Source organism: Notamacropus eugenii, chromosome X (assembly GCF_028372415.1).
Source record: "Notamacropus eugenii isolate mMacEug1 chromosome X, mMacEug1.pri_v2, whole genome shotgun sequence".
Taxonomy (NCBI): domain Eukaryota; kingdom Metazoa; phylum Chordata; class Mammalia; order Diprotodontia; family Macropodidae; genus Notamacropus; species Notamacropus eugenii.
This window is the reverse complement of record NC_092879.1, coordinates 20,339,451-20,359,487: the sequence shown is the minus strand read 5'-3', so window position 1 is coordinate 20,359,487 and position 20,037 is coordinate 20,339,451. Positions and strand designations below refer to the sequence as shown.

The following is a 20,037-nucleotide window of genomic DNA, read 5'->3' as shown; positions in this document are numbered from 1 at the left end:
AAGGTGATAAGCAGGGTGGGGGGATGATGGAAGGGAAGCCAGTGGGAGGAGGGAGTACTCTTGGGGATGGATAGGATCAAAAGAGAGAATAGAAGCAATGGGGGGCAGGATAAGATGGAGGGAAATATAGTTAGTCTTACACAACACGACTATTATGGAAGTCATTTGCAAAACTACAGAGATATGGCCTATATTGAATTGCTTGTCTTCCCAAATGGAATGGGTGGGGAAGGAGGGATGAAGAGAAGCTGGAACTGAAAGTTTCAGGAACAACTGTTGAGTATTGTTCTTGCAACTAGGAAATAAGAAATACAGGTAATGGGGTATAGAAATTTATCTTGCCTTCAGGACACAAGAGAAGATGGGTATAAGGGAAGGGAGGGATGTTAGAAAGGAGGATAGATTGGTGATAGGGGTAATTAGAATGCTCAGTGTTTTGGGGTGTGGGGAGAGGAGAAATGGGGAGAAATTTTGCAACCCAAAATTTTGTGGAAATGAATGTTGAAAACTTAAATAAATAAATTTAAATAAAAAAAAAGAGGACCATGACATCTGAGAAATGATGACATCACTTAAAAAAATTGATTCCCTAGGAACCAGACAAACCACAAACCCCCTCTGAGTTACAGTTCCCACTGGATCCCATGCTCCAGTTCTGTTCCAAAAATGAGCTGAGACCCTTACCCCGGAGCTCCTGGAGATGTACTGAGAACCAATCCTGAAGAATGTGAGTTGAGCATGTCCTGCAGATAATTTCTTATTACACTCCTATTCAAGGGAGAACTCAAACTGGGAAGGTACTAGAATTCCTGAGTGAAGACAGGACATTAATTACATAAGGCAATTTTGAGATGTATGAGAGCAGGGTGCTTGAAACACTTTATTAACCATTGTGTTCTGGTCATGAAGGGTTGTTGATTTCTTTATGCCCTGAGAGATGTTCTCATCTCCTCCCCCTCTCCATTTCCTGTAGCTGAACAGAATGAATATATTTACGTTTATCCTCCAGAAGACTGAAAGGTAGCTCATCTCAACAGATTTACACATTGTGGATGATGCACATGACAACTTGAACTTTTTAAAACCTCAGGTAAGTATGTGAATGACTTGTTGCTTTTACAAAAAGATTTTAATCCAGAGTAGTTATGTTTCCAGAAATGTTCTCCAGCCTTTTGCAGACAAACATTGAAATTGTGTTTTAGTTTCATAGCAAGGGGAAATTTTAACAGAATCATTTCCCTAGCATTAAAGCAATGAACAAAAAGCAGTTTTCTAAAGTGGAGGAGTCATTCAAAGTAACTGTTGTAGGTACATAACCTCACACTTTCTGTCACTCAGGTGCTTTATACCAAAAAGACCAATTGTTGACAGGTAATATTCAGCTGCTTTCTAATAGCTTTTGGGTGAAAACAAGATATGCAGACGGAAAGAGTCCAATATTCACAGAATATTTATAAAAAATGAATTAACATCAAGTTAACATTAACATTAACATAGTCCTGAGATACAATCTCAGGTTACAATTTTAGCATAAGGTATATGCAGGAGCCAAAAATAAAACCTTATGAAATATTGAGCAGTACCACAATATATAACTGGCAAGAAACTCTCATCTTAGCTAATTTTGTTACTCTCTACTTCATTTTACTACCTTTATGCGGGAAAAAGTATGTGTGTGTATATACGTATACATATAAAAATACCTTTTCAAAGATTTTAGGGGATAACTTCACCCTGCCCCCTCCCCCACCACACACACCTATACACAAGTCAGTGTAGTTTCATTGATCAAAATTGATAATGAGTTATTGAATCACATGATGCCTGGTCTCTTCAAGCTGTTATATAATCTATGCTTCGGTTTGAAAGTTCACATGTCCTGGAGTTTGAACATTCTCCCCCATTTTAGGGATAGGATAACTGAGGCCTACGTAGGAGGAGAAAGCGGGGGAATGACAGAACCCAGATCCAGGTTTTTCCATTATTGCTGTTGTGTTGTGTTGTGCAGTCCTGTCTGACTCTCCCTGAACCCATGGACCAATAGCGGGTCAGGCCCTTCTATGTGTCACTATCTCTGAACGTCCGTCCAACTTCACGTCATGACTCGTAGTCCATTGTTTTCTGACGTGTCTCCCAGGCTGCCTGCAGGCCTTGGGCTATTGGTTGGGGTCCTTTGTTGCATTATTGCGCACAAGGCGTGTCTGTACCAGGTGCCCAGCTGAACCCCGCCACACTGCTGGGGAGAGGTGGACAGGCAGCAACTCGCAGTGAAGGAGGCGCCCCGGAGGCTGCTTGCTGGGCTGTGAGGAGTACCTACCTGAGCTGGCCACCGACCTGCCCCTGCCCTAGGAGGGGAGCCCATACTGACATTCCACGGGTCCAGGAGCATCAAGAGCCACGTGTCCGAGTGACGGTCTGGTACACACGATCCAAGTAGGAGGTACGTTGATACCCAAGAGGGAGCAAGACTCCCAGCCCCGATGCACCTCCCGGACCCCACCCCTGGCCCCATGGGTGCCCCTACCCCAAGTGGCCCGTTGGCCAAGCCCAACAGCTCCACACGCAGCCCCAGCAGCTTCCCTGGCAACCCCAAGCACCGCTCCAGGTGCCCCAACAGCCACATCAGCAGCCTCGGTCTCCCCAACTGATCCATTCCCCGCCACCTCCTCTGCCCATTAAGCACCAACAGACGCCTCCGCAGGCAAGTGACAGCTCCAGGTGCCCCAAGAGACCCAGGATCCCCTTAAGTCTCCTCCGAAGCCCCAGGCACCCCTTCCCCCAGCGCCAGCAGCAAACTCCGCCCCAGGTGCCCAGAGAACAGCTGCCCTACTCCCAGTATTTATTGTAAAAATTAGATGGTTAATTGGTGGCGATATGAAAGGGCCTCCATTTCTCTTTGTAAACCACTGCATTTTCAGTAACATACGGGTACTCAGAAGACACCGAAGCCTAGCCTGTCACAATAGGCCTTAGAATGTGGAACGACGGGGCTTGTAGAGACTTAAGAACACACAGAGAATGGGCTAGGAGTTGCCATAGAGAAGGGAATGTTAGAGTTGGGGAGACACCTAACGGTGAGCTATCAGAAGCAGAAGACCTCCTGCAACAGAGAAAGTAAGAGTGATCTCTCCCATGCCAGAAGAGGATGGAAAAGTTCTTTCCAATACTAGGTCACGTGATCCTAATCAGATATCAGTCATCTGGCTGTCAGCTCCAGGGATGGCCCAGGGTCCCAAACCTAGTCTGTGTCTCAGGGTGGATGTAATATGACTGTGCTAAATGCTGGGTGGGGGGAGGGAAAGAGGGAGGAGGAGTGTTCTAGAAATGAAAAAATACTCAAGGAATTTTGATATTTTCACGAATTTATTTTTTCTCTTAGAGACCCCAATGGATAGGCAGGGATAGAATAATTTTTAAAACAACAATTCAATATAATTAGGGTGTAAGAAGCAGACTTTATTTCACAAAAATTATTAACTTGGAGTCGATAATGTTAAACCTTAGGAAAAGAACGAGGAAATTCAAGAGAAAAGGTGAAAGGCCTAGAACATCCATCCATCTACAAGGATCAAAATCTTTCATTCTAAAGGCTTCCATTTAAAATCAGGTAAGTCCAGTATTATTTCTTTTCTGGGCAGGCCATTCAGAGTATTTATTTTATTAGAAAATGCTTCCTTTGATAAGATTGGAAAGGACACACAGATCTTTGTGCTTTAAATCACAGTCTTGCTAAGAACCATAAACAGCTGAAAAGAAATAATTTTCAAGAAAATACATAGACTCCAAAGTACCCAAATGGTAGTCAGTCCCAAGAGGGTGGGACCTTAGCCAAACCTGAGAACAGGTTTTATCCAGGATTTTAAGTGCCCAGGAGAAGAGACTGTCACAGTCAACAGGATATTGAAATAGAGGGATGTCACAGCTATGGAGGTTTGGAATTAATAGTGGCCTTGTAGCCCAATGAATTTTAGGGATGAACCAAGCCTCATGATATACCTAATGGGTAGCATTTGCTTTAAGGCTGCCAAAGCATTTTGCATCATGAGCTCACTTGGTCCTCACTACAACCAGCTGAATTAGCTGCTGTTCTCTTTCTTCCTTTTAGAGCAGAGGACAGTGAGGTCCACAAAGCTCAAAAGTGGCCCAGGGTCACAAACTTAGTTAAGTGTCTAAGGTAAGATTGGAATGCAGCTCTTTCTGACTCTGGGCCCAGGGTTCCAAGCCCAGAGGCTCAATAGGTTCCAGTAGGAAGATCCATGGGGGAGTCCTAGAAAACCAGAAAACACTCAGGGCATGCCCACCATTACAAGTTTTATTTTGGGGGCATCAATTACAGGAATATGGAGGCAAGGATAGGATCATTTTAAAACCAATAACCAAACATTTATAATAAGTATACTATTTATAATAATTTCAATAAAATGCATACTGACATTGTGAAGATCTTCTGAATTAAAACTTGGGTTTGGAAACACACAAAAAAGATGATGCAGCTGAGGCCCATAGATTCACAAAAACATTCCTCTGAGACAGAGAGAGGTGGTCTTCATCCCAGGAGTGTGTCAACTCACCTTCTTCAATATGACCAGTCACGATCCCTTGACCCCATGATGTTGTCAGTTCAATAACCAATGCTATTATTTCTGTTCTGTTTTTTAATCTGTGTACAAAAATGAGTTGCATCTTCATTTTGGCATAAACTGAAGCAAGTCATAGACACATTTGTTGTCAGCTACACATGTGACCATTAATAAATACTATTTTGCTCAGAGAGAGCATGCCTCGATATACATTTTTGTTAAATTTTGCTAAGGACATATTTATCCCAGAAGTTTTATAAAATAGGGATTTCATTCCTAAATAGTTTATGTTTTTAGGTTTACCAAACATGGGATATGAAAATTCATTCTTGATGATTCTCCCTTGTCTGGTCTGTTCTACTGATCTACTGCAGTATTTTTTTTAATAAAGCCAAATAGGTGATACATGCTTCTTTATAATAGAATTTGAGGTCCAAACAAGTCATTCTCCCTTTTTAATTTTTTTCATTATTTCTCTTGATTTTGCAGCTCCTTACACTTAGTGAGCAATTTTGAAATCTTTCTGTTTCTATCTCTCTGTGTCTTTGTCTCTTTCTCTCTGTGTCTCTCTGTCTCTCTGTGTTTCTCTTTCTCTCTCTCTGTCTCTCTCTCCTTTACTCTCGCCTCTTCTTTCCATGGACTCTTTGACCAGTAAAACTAACCTCCTTGATGTCCTTAGACTAGACACTCCATCTCCAAGCTCTAGGCATTTTCATTTGCTGTCCCTTATACCTGGAACTCTCTCCATCCTCATCTCCATCCCAGCTTTCTTGGCTTCTTTCAGTTCCCAGTTAAAACCACATCTTCTACAAGGAACCATCCTTTATCCACCTAAATGTTAGTGCTTTTTACTCTCTTAATTATCATCAAGTTTTCTTGTAAATATGTTGTTCCTGCATAGTTTTTTGTATGTTGTCTCTGAAATTATATTGTAAGGTACTTGAGGGCAGGGACAGTCTTTCACCATTTTTTGTATCCCAAACACTTAACCAGTACTTGGCACATAGTTGGTGCTTTAATGAATTCTGGATTGTTGACTATCTATTTATCAAATATTTCTCACTATCTCTCTGTTCCTGTATGTAATTAGTTTTTTTTTTTTAAAGAACTCTCTTTTAGATCACAGGTACACCTAACATCATGATGCAGATATTTGTGAAGACTCTGATAGGGAAAACCATCACCCTTGATGTGGAATTGTCTGATACAATTGAATCGATCAAGGCCAAGATTCAGGATAAAGAAGGTATTCCTCCTGATCAACAAAGATTGATGTTTGCAGGCAAACAGCTAGAAGAAGGATGTACTTTGGCTGATTATAACATTCAAAAGGAGACCACCCTTCATCTTGCCCTGAGACTTCGTGGTGGTGAGAACAAAAAGAACATCGCTCCCCAGAAGAACAAATACAAGAAAAAGAACAATAAACCTGCTGTCATGAAGAGCTCTCATGTTGAGGATACTCATAAGATAAGCTACCTTCACCAGGTTGTTCTTCTGATCAATGTGGTATTGCAGTCTCTGTGGATCACCATTTTGACCTAGTTTATTGGGGCAAGTGTTGTCTCACCATCAAGCCAGGAGACAAGTAACTCTAAATGTGTTCATTAAAAACATCAACAATTTAAAAAAGTCTCATATCTAGTCTTCTTTTCACCCTTGACTTCCTCTACTTTGCTTCAACCCTTCATTCCTAAGCTGCACTCCAGGGGGTACAGGGAGTGTATCATTTCCCTCAGTATCTATGTTTGCCATAGATTCATGTGAAGCAGAAACTCCACTTTTGCCTGATTTAGATCTATTTTGAATATACCATTTCCATTTAATTATGCTAGCCTCTTGAGCATTTCCAACTCTGTGAGCAGCTGGGGTACTCATTATACAGGTCATAATTGGGATTCCAGGCCTTAACATTACCTAGGGCTAAAAATTAGCTCTTTATTCTCTACCAAAGTCCAATATGCAGCTCACAACGATGAAGGGAGTTTCCTAGAACAAAATCCTAAGAGTACATTTTGGCTTTGTTGTTTCTGCCATAAACTCCACTTTATATATCTTGTACAGTCACTTGTAATTCCACCAGGTCACTTTGCATAGGCCATAAATCTAGGGCCTTTGCTTCTTCAAAAGCTTTACTCTGCTTAAGTCCCCAATCAAATTCATATTTTTCCTAGTAATTTTGTAGGAGGGTTTCAGAATTTGTCCTAGATGTGATATGTGATGTTGCCAATATCCAAATAATGCTATAAACTTTTGGGCCTCTTTCTTACTGGTGGGGGTAGTAAAATCCAGAATCTTTTGTTGAGCTTGCAGGAGAAGCTCTCACAGTCCCTGATTCCATTGCATATGCAAAACTTTTACAATTTGGTCTGGTCCTTGAATCTTTGAATGTTCCACCTTTTGCTTTTCATATGCTCATTTAAAAGTGTCAAACTCTTCTCCACTTCTTTTACATTTTTCCCTGTATCATAATATCATCTATGTAGTGGGTAAGTTGTACACCAGGTAGCTCTAATTCATCCAAATGTTCAGCCACATTCCTATGACAAATAGTGGGGCTATGCAGATATCCTTGTGGCAAGTGTGTAAAAGTATACTGTCGGGCCTTCCAAGTGAAAGCAAATTGGTCACATTGTTTCAAATATATTGGAATAGTAAAAAAAAAAGCATTGACTAATTCAATAACTGCATACCAAGTCCCATCACATTTCTGAATCTTTTCTGTTAAGGATAGCATACAAGGGAGGAGTGACCTTATTCATTTGTCTATAATCCACTGTCATCCTCCATGTCCCATCTGACTTTTGTATTGGCCAGATAGGACTATTCCATGGAGTGATTGTAGGGACTGACACTCCTACCTTGATATATTCCTTTATAACATTGGTAATTTCATCTTGCCCACCTGGCATGTGATACTGCTTTAAAGCAATTACTTTAAAAGATTCAGGTAAAGTGATTGGGTCCATTTTTATCTTACCCACTAAAATTTTATTAATTCTTCTTTCGTACTGCAAACTGGTATCTCCCCTCAGGTAAATTTAGAGTCACACCTCTCAATATATCTATTCCAATGATGTATTCAGAAATGGGTACAATCACCACAGTATATTCTTTCTTACATAATTGTCTAATTTTCATCATTACTTTGTCTTGTCTGACTGATATTTCAGACTCTCCTAGTCCTGTGATGGTGATAGGAGTTCCAGGTTTAAATTTATCAGGGTTCCAAGATGTAAGGAAGAGCTCTGCCCCAGTATTTATTACTGTACTAGTTACAGTATTTGATCCATTTTTCCAATATATGGTCAAATTGATATGGGATCTATAATCCTGTCTGTATATTTCTTTAATCTTGGGTGGGGCTTCGTCAGCTTCCTATTCTCCCTGAAGGTGTGGTGAACTTGGATACAAGAGATCAGGAAGATCTGTAGGGGTAGTTCTTGCTTCTCTATTTTGTCTAGCATCGGTTCCCTTTCCTTGGTACATTCTGTATGGTTTATAAACTGGAAAATCATCTATGCTTCAAAAATCTACCCCTGCTCTCATTAGAGCAGCAAACAATTCTTCCTTTCTCAATTTATTCTCATTTTGAATCTGTTGTCTATTTACTCTTCTCACTCTACGAAATTTGTTTTTTCCTCAGTCCCCAAAGTCACCTAACTGTGAAATCTTGTCCAGTACTTCTGAAAGAGGGTGCCACATTTCCCCAATTATTGGAGTCAAAATCAAATACTTGTAAGTAGGAGGAGCCATCTTCACTCTTGTATTCCTAAGGAAAACTGTGAAGAGGGTATGTATGTCCATTTCCAAGCAGTCTTCATTACCTCCTCCTTTAATTTTCTTCTACAATCCCTAAGTGAATATCTACTGCTGTATATCATGCTTGTCTCTGATTATACATGCATTTTACCCATTCTTCTAATTATGGTTTGACAAAGTGATTACATAACATTAATTCCTCAAAAACTCTTGCATTACTGATTGACATTCTTGAAAAGTTTTTGTCACTTTCATCTCATCATAGCAAAGGTCAAATAACATTCAAAAAGCCCAATCAATTGTATTATAACTGATTTGGAAAATTTAAGAATTGGTATAGGAAAGCAAGAATGTAACACTGATGATTTGATGAAATTTAATAAATTTAAAGATAGTCCATTTAATTAAAATAATAAATTTAATATTCTTCTTGGGACTATATTGCCATAAAATATAATAGAACACATGAACTTAATATGGTTTTTATTAGCCAGAAAAAACAATGAAACATTTTCAATTATTCTGATTTATTAGAACTAGGTATTTGATCTTATGAAGAACTAACTCCATCATCCCAAAAGATGATGGAAAGAGTTCTATCATTCAAATAAAATGTTTGAACATGACATGAACTGAAATGATTTTCTAGGCTTTGTAGATAATAAAGTAAAGTTACATAATATTGCAATTCCTTTAAATCCATGAAAAAGGCTAAAAAGAGAGTTATTTTGTTGAACTGAATAGAAAAGAGGTTTCTGTTTAAGGAATATAAATTCTGTCAGATTTAATGACAATAAATTTATTGAGACTTGATTTAGGGGACTGGAATGTGATTCTATTGTCAAATCATGGTAGACTTTTAACTGCAGATCCATAGATAGAAGAGTTCTGTGTAAATCAAAGAAAGAATTTTGTGAGAATAAATTCACTTTTGGGAATTTACAATAAAGAATACTGTATTTTATTGTCATTTATGAATTATGAAATCTACGTACAAACTTATATTTGTCCGTCTTTATGCGTGTGAATATATATTGCTATATATGTGTGTGTTTTCTTTTCACACAGTTGACTATTAAATATTTATCAGCACAGCAAAAGACTGAGCAATTACCAGTTAATTTAAGAGCTAGCAAAAAATAATTAAGTTTGGATTATAAACAATCAAACAGTAAGTGAGGATGCTATTATAGTAAATAATGGAGCTGGGATTCAACCCTTGCTCCTCTACCTCCAGTCAGTCAGTAAGCATTTATTAAGCACCTACTGTGTCCTAGGCTTTGTGTTAGGCTCTGGGAACACAATGAAAGGCAAAAAAATAATCTCTGCTCTTCAAGAGTTCTCCGTCCAGTGGAAGAGACAACAAATAAGCATATTCAAATGAGATCTATAAAGGATAAGAGAAATAATCAATTGTGGGAAGGCACTAGAATTAAGGGGAAATGAGATACTCTGCCAATAGAAGCTAGGATTCCAAGTGGGTCTTGAAGGAAGCCTAGAAAGCCAGGAGTCAGGGAGGAGGAAGGGAATTTCAGGCATGAGGAAAGTCAGTGAAAATAAACAGGTGATGGTGGCTAAGACAGCTATACCTCAGTTGATCACAAGAGGATAAGACCGAGTTAAAAATTTCAACGATCTGCAATATCCTCTTTGGACACAAGATGTCAAGAAAGAGGGTGTTATTTTCCCCAAAGAAAATTCGTGGTTTAATAAGCTTTTCTTAAGCACCAATGAAGGGCAGAGCCTTGCTCTCAGTGTTGGGGATATAAAGATAAAATGAAAAAGCCCCTGCACTGAAGGAACTTTAGTTGTTTTAGCAGGAAGAGCTGTGGTTGATGCTATTTCTTTTACAGAAACAAATAACATCTCTGCAGGCAGGAGAAGATTGAACTGTACACAGGCTATGTTGAGTAACCAGATCTCAGAAATTCCAGAAAATTTAGCAATCAGCTTCTGGAAGCCTGAGGCAGTCTGTCTAAGCAGGCTTTAGTGAGCCACTGTTCCAGTCAGTCTTTGATTCCTTCCAGATTGAGATTAGCCGTTTTCTTGTATTTCTTTTCTCCATTTTTTTCTCTTTTGAATGGACAGCATTAATACTTCACCCAGGGACCAGGTACACTGTTGGGTAAAGACTGTTGGGAAATAAAGATATTTCTACTACTGTTAATTCTTAATCTATATTATATCTCCGCTGTTAGGATTAAGAGTGTAAGGGCCATTTTAATAGTGACAATTTAATCAAAATTCCTACTCATGCCACAGGACTCATCACTTAGTTCATTTCATGAATGGAGGATTTCTTTTAGGTCTCTTCTGCTTCCATTTACAACAGGTGAGTTCTCATTTGTGCCAAAATACAAAAAAAAAAATAGAGTTTGGAAAAGGCCAGAGCAGAGTAGAAGGATTTGAACACACAGAGGCCAACTAAAACAGCAATTTGTACCCACGGCCATGTTCTATATATGATCTATATCTTGCCACTGGACTCAGATGGCTCCAGAGGAAAAAGTGAGGCTGCTGACTTTGCACAGCCATCCCACACTTAAATCCAATTCACTTGCATATGCTGGCATCACTTCCATGATGTTATGGTCCTCTTGAAGAACAAAGGACAAACGGAAAACAATAGCAAAACAGGCCTCCAAATTTTCAGTGACCTGCAATATTCATATTGGACTCCAGACATAACTAAAATATGGCATTTTCTCAAAAACAATTTATTATTGAATAAATATTTCTTAAACATCTAAAAGGTACCAAGAGCTGCCCTAGGGGACAGAAAGACAAAATGAGGAGGGTAGGGGGGCATTGGAATGGCTTTGCTCCCTGTGGTGATCATGTTTATTAATTTCTTGGTCACCATGATGGATTTGACTTTCTGGTGCTAGGATTTGGCCTTCTCATATCTAAATAAATGTTTTTTCTCTGCCTTCTATATGGAGTCTTTTATATTTTGCAATTCAGAAATTCGCTGGCATAGTCACCACCAGTACTTTGATCATTGCCTTGGTGATATATTCGGCATCACAAACAGAATCACAAGGTATAAAATCTCTATTTGGAAGCAGAAAGGATTTAGGGGAAGAAACTAGTATCCCAGGTTGGGATGATTTAACTTTTTCGTCGCTAGCCAGAGAATGGTCCAAGAGCACTGGACCCTGTGAAAACTGGGAAGCAAAGTTACAGGAGAAGGAACCTGGAGACCTGGAAAAGTGCTTGCAAGGAATACCAATAAGACCTGGGAAGGAGGTGGCAGGGTTAAGTAGGAGTGGCTGGGTTTTATTATCAAGTTACCATATTGTGTGTATAAGCTTGGACGAGCTGTTTAAGGACAAAATTCAGATGGGAAAAGAGCTAGTTTGTGTGCTAATTCTCAGCCTTGGGGGTCTCCTTTACAAGACCCCCAGGTAGAAAGGAGGGCTGTTCAGTTAGATCAGAAGAGACTGAAGGCTGACAAAAGAAATGTACATATGACCTTTGTATAGACCCAGCCAGTGACCAAGGAAGTGAAATAATTTTAGAGGGAGAAGTTTCTCAGTGAGAAACATGCCCAATAGTAAGGTGGAAACAGGAGAACAAAGGAGGTACCTCAGTGTTCAGGGAAATAATTGAGGATTTTACTCAGCAAGAGGTCATAGAAATTTTGAGTCAGTTCACCCAAAGGATGGGAGAATTGTTAATATCTTGGATGGTGAGAATCAGTGAGGAAGGAGATGGAGGATTAGCTATAGACTGAGTGGACAGTGTAAAATTTATAGGTATTAGTCAGAATCCTTTTGTACAACAAACTTTTAGAGATTACAATATGTGAGGAGGCAACAATACAACTAATCTGTTAGCTTTGGCTGCAGAAGGCTGCAGTAGGCAGTATCCTATTGACCTCATGTGGCCTAGTGGAAACTGACCCTGGTATTCACTTAGGGACTGTATAAAAAAGTTAAAAGAGGAGGTAATTAAGACTGCTATAATGAATGGAAATGCAGGTGCATACTATGATACTCCCTTTGCAGTTTACCATGGAAATATAATAGTGAAGATGGGTCCTCCTACTTACAAGCACTTGATTTTGACTCTAATAATTGGGGAAATAGGGAACCCACTTTCAGAGGTGCTGGACAAAATACCATAGACTTAGGGGACTGGGGTAAAGACACAATTCCTAGAGAGAGAAGAGTATATAGCCAGCAGATTCAAAATCAGAATAAATTGACAAGGAGAGGATTGTTTTACTGCTCTATTGAGATCAGGGGTAGATTTTGGAAGCATAGGTGGTATTACAACTAATGAACTATACAGAATGTACCAAGGAAAAGGACTTGATACTAGACAAAATAGAGAAGTAAGAACTACCCCTATAGATCCTGCTGAACCTTTGCATCCAAATTTGTTGCACCTTCAGGGAGAATCAAAAGTTGGCCAAACCCCAGCTCTGACTGAAGAAATATACAGAGAGGATTACAGATCCCATATCAGTTTGACCATATATTGGAAAAATGGGTCAAATACTGTAACCAGGGCATTAGTCAACACTGGGGCAGAGACCTCACTTATATATGGAAACCTTAATAAGCTGAAACATGGAACTCCTGTCATCATCACAGGATTGGGAGGCACTGAAATATCAACCAGACAAGTAAATCTAATGACGAAAATTGGACAATTTCCTGAGAAAGAATATACTCTGGTAATTGTACCCTTTCCTGAATACATCGTTGGAATAGATATATTGAGAGTTATGATTTTATTTTATCTGAGGGGAGATACCAGTTTGCAGTAAGAAAGATAGGAATTCATACAGTTTTAGTGGGTAAAATAAAAATGGACCCAATCACTTTACCTGAACCTTCTGAAGTGATTACTTTAAAGCAGTATCATGTGCCAAGTGGACAAGATGAGATTACCAATATTATAAGGGAATATGTTGAGGTAGGAGTGTTAATCCCTAAGACCACTTCATGGAATAATTCTGTCTGGACAGTATGAAAGTCAGATGGGACATGGAGGATGACAGTGGATTATAGACAATTAAATAAAGTTACTCCTACCTTGTATGCTGCTGTTCCAGATACCATTAATTTAATAGAAAGAATCCACAAATATAATGGAACTTGGTATGCAGTTATTGATTTAGCCAATGCTTTTTTACTATCCCAATACATTTGAAACAACGTGACTAATCTGCTCTCATTTAGAAGTGGCTTGGTGGAATTATAAGTGACTGTACAAGATGAATATGTAAACGAGTTTATGGCAGAAACAACAAAGCCAAAATGTACCCTTAGAATTTTCATCTAGGAAACTCCCTTCATCTTTGTTAGCTGCATATTAGACTTTGGTAGAGACTGAAAAGCTGAGTTTCGGCCATGAGGTAATAATATTAAGATCTGGAATCCTGATTATGACCTAAGTAAGGAGTACCCCAGCTTCTCAATGAATTGGACATGCGCAGGAAGCTAGTATAATTAAATGGAAAGGGTATATTCAAAATGGATCTAAATCAGGCAAAAGTGGAGTTTCTGCTTTATATGAGTCTGTAGCAAACATAGATTCTGAGGGAAATGATACACCCCCTGAACCAAAGCAACAGTTGTTTCTGTCCTTGGTAAAATGGAATGAGGGATAGGATGGAATAACTGAAGAACAAAAGAGACCTGCATGATTTACTGATGGGATAGGAAAATATTTGGTCCACAAAAGACATTGAAAAGAGATAGCCTATAACCTATGTACTAGGCATTCTTTGGAAAGTACTGGGATAAGTGGAAGTAGTCAATATGCTGAACTTTTGTCAGTGCACCAAGCTATCAAAACAGAACAAGGAGGATGGTGTCATATATTCACTCATTCATGGGTGGTAGAAAATGGGTTAGCTATGTGGATGCCCATGTGAAAAAATCAAAATTTGGAAATTCATGGCAAACCAGTGTGGGGCAAAGAATTATGCAAAAATATATGAGACATGTCTTTGGTTATTAATTTGTCAGTTTTTCATGTAGATGCTCACATTGCCTTCACCATGCCAAAATGTGAGTACAATGTACGTGCTGATTGACTAGCAAAGATTGCTACTCTATATATTGTCCCTACTCTGACACCAACTGATGATCTGGTACTAGCACAATGGGTTCATTTAGGATAGCACAGCCATCCATTTATGGGTCCAGGCCACACACTAGTGGGCACAGGACTGAAGTATTAGTATCTCTCATTTATTACTAAAACAAGTAGAAAAAGAATGTTTTATATGTCATTGGAAGAGGAATGAACTGTTCCTAGGATAGTAACTGAAGATGTAGCAAGGGGAAAAGTACCAGTCCAAATTTGGCAAATAGATTATATTGGACCTCTACCGCAAGATAAAGGGTGCAAATTTATATGTACTTGTGGTGACATCTATTCAGGTGTACTAGTGGCTTGTTCATATAAGAATGTGACCCAGAAAAACATCTACAAAACTTTAGATATCATAAATCCATATTATGGAACCCCAATGCAGACTCAAAATGACAATGGGTCACTTTTCAAAGGTAATGAAATGAGGAGATATTGTATATTAAACCAAATAGAATGGATATATCATATTCCATATGATCCACAAGTGTCTGTTAACTGAAAGAATAAATGGATTATTGAATGAGCAGTAAAGCAAGTTAAGTTCGAGTAATTATTATCTACATTGGAAAGGTAATTTATTTATTGCTTTGCATAATTTGAATAATAGACCATTTGGGAGGAAGTACACCTCTAGCCAGAATGGTGACCCTAATTCTGCAAATTAGAAAACAACAAACACTTAAGATCTCAAATACTGAGTATTGGACTGTGAGTCCAAATGTCTCAGCACCATATTCAGGGACTGTTTCAGTATGATACAATTTATATTGTTTACAGGGTTTTTGGTTGGATAGGAAAGAAATAAGAATAATCTCTACTGGAATATGTAAGAGAATCCCTAAGAATCATTTGGACAGATATTACCTAAATCAGGATTAGCAGTCTGAGGAATACATGTATTGACTGGAGTGAGAGATTCTACTTATCAAGGAGAAATTATTATGACATTCCTAAATTTAGGAGATGAAATCATATAGTTTTGTAAAAATGATAGAATGGTTCAAGCGATTACTATTACTTGTGAAATAATACCACTTGTGAAAACTGACCCTCCTGAAATAACTAGCAGAGGAACTGAAGTATTGGGTTCTACTTATAGGATGAAATGGGGAGCAAAAATATGGGTGAAATGGAAGCCAGATGATTTTGCAAAGACTGTAGAAATTATAGCACATGGGAAAGATAATACTGTAACTGTTGTTTATTCAGGAGAGGGTGATTACCAAATTATTCCCTTACCTAATATAGTCTACCATGAATGAGGCTATGATAGTGGGTTCATAGACTCCAGAAGCGTGGCTGACCCTATATCTACCCTCCTTCTAGTTATTGTCTCCTTGGTTCTTTTTGGCTTTTTGTCTGTTAAACTTGTTTACCACATTTGTTTCCTATAGGCTTAGTACCCTCCACCTGCAGATGTCTGATTGCTCAAGTCAGATGTCACCCCCTATCCTTGACTGTGATATATCATCTCTGTACCTTAAGTCAATCAAACTCTGGATGCCAGCTAAAGAACTGATCTCTCCAATGAGATGTCTTATGATCAGGGACAGTTCTACATCCAATTTCAGCAGGAAGTAGTTTTGGAAGGAGGGAACTTCACCCCTTATCCCAAGATTTCGGACCCCATTCATTCGAGGGGGAGGTAATGTTGTATTTGTGTTCCACCCCACCCTAAGGTATTGTTTTATGTGCACATTTTGTGTGATCCCTGTTATACTGCTGGAAAGTTCTATTGATACCAGTCGCCTAATGTGGGAAAACAGGAAGCAAGTTTTATTTCCACACTTCAAAGGGTGGTTGTGACCTATCATGGACAGGTTAGAGGTCAGAATCTAATTTGCAGGCCCAAGGAGCTGTGGGAGGAAAATTCTATCAGAGGGGAACATGAAGTCACATGGCCAGGGGACAGTATCTCTGGAAATCCATAGCTTGGAATTCTATAAGGGTCCTGCCTCATCATTACCTGGTCATAGTCTTTCTGGTAGCTGTGCTGAAAGCTACCCATTCCTCCAGGGGAAAGGAGGTAGGTCTTCCCTACTCTGAACTCCATTTTTTTAAACAAAGTTTTCTTCATACCTTTTTTGTGTGTCAACTTAGTCTCCAACAAACATGGCCCACAACATGGGGCTCCCTCAGATCAGGAGCACCCGACTCGCTGCCTTGGAGGAAGTGAAATTAAATTACAGCATGAGCGCTCCTGTAAAAAGTTGTTGTTTTTTTTTTTTTTGCAGTCTCTGTAAATTACATCTCCTCCAGCCCAAGCACTCGACCTTGGACCAAGGGCAAGAGTTCAGAGGAAGGAAGGGAGAAAACTTTGCCAGCGGACCACATTAAGTCAGTATACTGACCAAAGATCAGGTCACCCCGGGAACTTCCACTGTGGATCAGTCTTTTACTGAGGAAGGGGAGTTTGGGGTGGTAAACTCTTGGTTGGCCCCTTTTTCCTGTCTGGAAGTTTTTTATATTGGCACTAAGCAAATGGAGAAAACTTGGACAGAATATCCTGGGAATATGAGCCATGACAAGAAGGAGAGCCCCTGAGGATATTGGGAGGATTTGATGCGCTCCCAGGTCAAAAGAATTATGGTGGTCGCTAGGGTCCAGGGAGTTAGTCCCAACAGCCACCGACCTGCATTTTCCTAAGCCATCTGCTGTGGGACCTCTAGATGGTTGTCCTGGAAGCTGGAGGGAGCTTACTAGGGAGGAATTTAATCCTTAGAATTGACTTGGAGTTAGTCAGAGTAAATTGAGATAAATAGTTGAATTTTGACTGGTCTAATCCAAAATTAGTTTACTTCCTAGAAAGAGACGAACTGTATTGCTCTATCTGTTCTGTGTTTGTGTGTTTGTGAAGTGTTTTGTTAAATTGTAAACGCAGCCTCAGAGGAGTGAGTGGGCTGGAGAGAGAAAAAAAAATGCTTTACTGTTTGGCTTGATAATGGTGTTAATAGAAAATTTGCAAACTTTTAAGAAGTTGTTTAAAAAAAGTCTTTCTTCATTCTAGAACCCTGACCAGGTTGTGAATGTGAAAAGAAAGATTTTGGCTCTTTCCAGAGTATTCAACTTAAAAATGTGATTCTATTAGTTAAATTGTTCAATTAAATTAAATTGTTAGGCTCTTAACCTCTAAGATTTCTTTTTAAGGAACAAAGAAGCTGGAAGAGGTGGTGAGTATTTGGTTTCTCTGAAATATAAAAGGAGAGGAGGAATATGGGTGGGATGTGCTTGGACCTTGTACTCCCTTCCCCCTCCCCCATCCCCCTTAAGAAGATGCTTAGCCTGATTGGGAAACCAATAGACAATGTTATGGAAAGTTAGTGGATTTAAAAATTTAAAAACTGTTTACTGTGATTTGTAATTATTGCTATTAGTTATTAAGCTCCCAAGCCTCATGCTTGGAAGTCACACTTTGTCGGTATTAAATTATTTAGGCCCTTTTGCTGGGCAAGGAGGATCTCTTTTTGCAATGGAAATTAGCAGAGTAAAAGACTGGCAGTCTGGAGTGAAAAGTTGAGTTTTGATTTAATGAGATCTCAAAGCTAAAATCTGTACTTCATGGTTAAATTAAGTAAATATGTCTGATACCAGAGTATGTGTGTAAAATTGCAAATTCACTTTAGAATTTCAGTGATTTTTTTTTAGAAGCATTAATTCTGTCCATGTGCTCAGACCATGTGGACAAGGGGAAGGTGACCCTCCCCCATATGATTTAAAGGCTGGGATGAGAGTGGGAGAGCTGGTCTGCTGGGCTTGGGTGGGGAGCTGGAAGATAGCATTTCAGCTCTTTAAGGAAGTAGAGTAAAACAAGAAATTATGGGAAGTTATAAATAAAGTTTTCTTTTAAGTAGCAAGAGTATTTGAAAAAAAACGAAGGGCTAAAATGTGTATCATTAGTGATTACAAATCCAGGTTTGATAGAATTTCAAGTTAAAATCCATCCTGAAGGAATAATAAGCAGCATCTGAGAATGCTCTTCCTATCAGGATTCAGCAGAAAAAGAGACTGTTACTTGGCATTTATGATTGTGAAGTGCTTAACAAAAAGATGTATTAAGAAATGCTTTGTAAAATTTTTTGTGTGGTTTTTGGAAGGCCTATCCAATTTGTATTTGTAAGTTAATTTGTTATATAAAGGTTTTATGAGGATTGGAAAATAAGAGACAAGGAACTACAGCTCCTCTTCAGTCAAGACTGGAAGGTATGGAAGCTTCTCCCTTTCCTTTTCTCCTTCTTCTTCTCCAAGCACCTTGGAAGCAGTTTTGGGACCTGACTCCAGGTTCCAGTAGGTCAGGCAACTAGAAGGCTATCTTGCACTCAGGTTTTTGGTTCAGTGGCTCTGTTCAAGGCCATGGACCTAGGCACACCCTCCAAAGCATAGCTGAGGATGGATGCCCTATCAGGAAGTGCGTGCCCAACTCTCTGAATTCCCTTGGCACTAGTTGCCTCTTTTCTCTTGTATCTTTTTTCCAAGGCTTACTCCCACATCCTCCTTTTTGGAAGGAGGGACTTCCAGCCCCATTCCTGTAATGGGTCAATCCTCTTCAATCTCCCAAAATTTGCCTTTGGGTTTGTCTTTTACAAAATTGGGAAAAGTTTAGTTTCTCTAAAGAATTTAAAAGGAAAAAGCTGGTGTTCTTTTGCAACACTGTTTGGCCTCAGTATTACCTAGAGGGTCACAAAGCATGGCCCGTTTTGGGGACTTTAAAAACGAATACTCTCTTACAGTTAGAATTGTACTGTGTGCCTAGAAGGAAAGTGGATAGAAGTTTCCTACATAATGGTCTTTGTGGAGCTATTTCAGGAGCCTGTTCTCAGAAAAGATTGTGAGATTCTTGTAGCTAGAACTGAGCCTCCAAAGGAGCAATGGAGGTCAACTGGACATTTTTGATGATCCCCTTCTTGTGGCTCTCAGAGCTTTGGCCCTCTCCCTCTCCCCTGGCCCAAACAACAGGTCTTGCTCAGGTGTGAGCCTCGGCAGCTCCTCTCCTTGAGGCAACTCAAGCCCCATTCCCACAGCAGTCTCTGGGTATCTCCCTGGATGACCCTTTCCTCTCTTCAGGTGTCAGTTGATTGTTTGGCTAGCGGTGACCCCACAATACCCAGGATGGCATTATCAGAAGAGTGAGGATAAGGGAAAGGGAGATCATGTGATAATTTGCTTGTTACAAGGCCTAAGAACTGCATTTCAAAAGCAAGTAGATTTTCAAAAAAGTTAGGGAAATTACTCGGGGAGGAAAGGAAAACTCTGCCCTTTTTCAAGACTAGCTAGTAGAAGCTATTATTCTGTCTCCATTGAAGGGACAGCAGCTACAGCCTGGAAGTATCAAGGTTCAGCACATAGCCACAGCCATGGGTAGAGGGTGAAGAGGGATGGGTCAGGATGGAGAAGTCAGCCAGTAGCTGTCTGCACTTGGTAAGACAGCCCATCCTTCTGTCAATAATTTTTATATGATATGAAAATGCAATTGATGTCATCTGAAATTTACTGTTTGTGTTCACAGCTAAAACAATTTTGTTATCACTTATGAAAATTCTAAGTTTGCCATTTATAGTTCTAATGCTAAAACCAAAAGCTGGTA

The 20,037-nt window shown here is 39.4% G+C and overlaps 1 pseudogene; it reads left to right on the top strand.

Moving 5' to 3' along the window:
• The first annotated feature begins 438 nt into the window (after nucleotides 1–438).
• LOC140515590 (ubiquitin-ribosomal protein eS31 fusion protein-like) lies at nucleotides 439–6,212 on the top strand (annotated as a pseudogene).
• The last annotated feature ends 13,825 nt before the right edge of the window (nucleotides 6,213–20,037 follow it).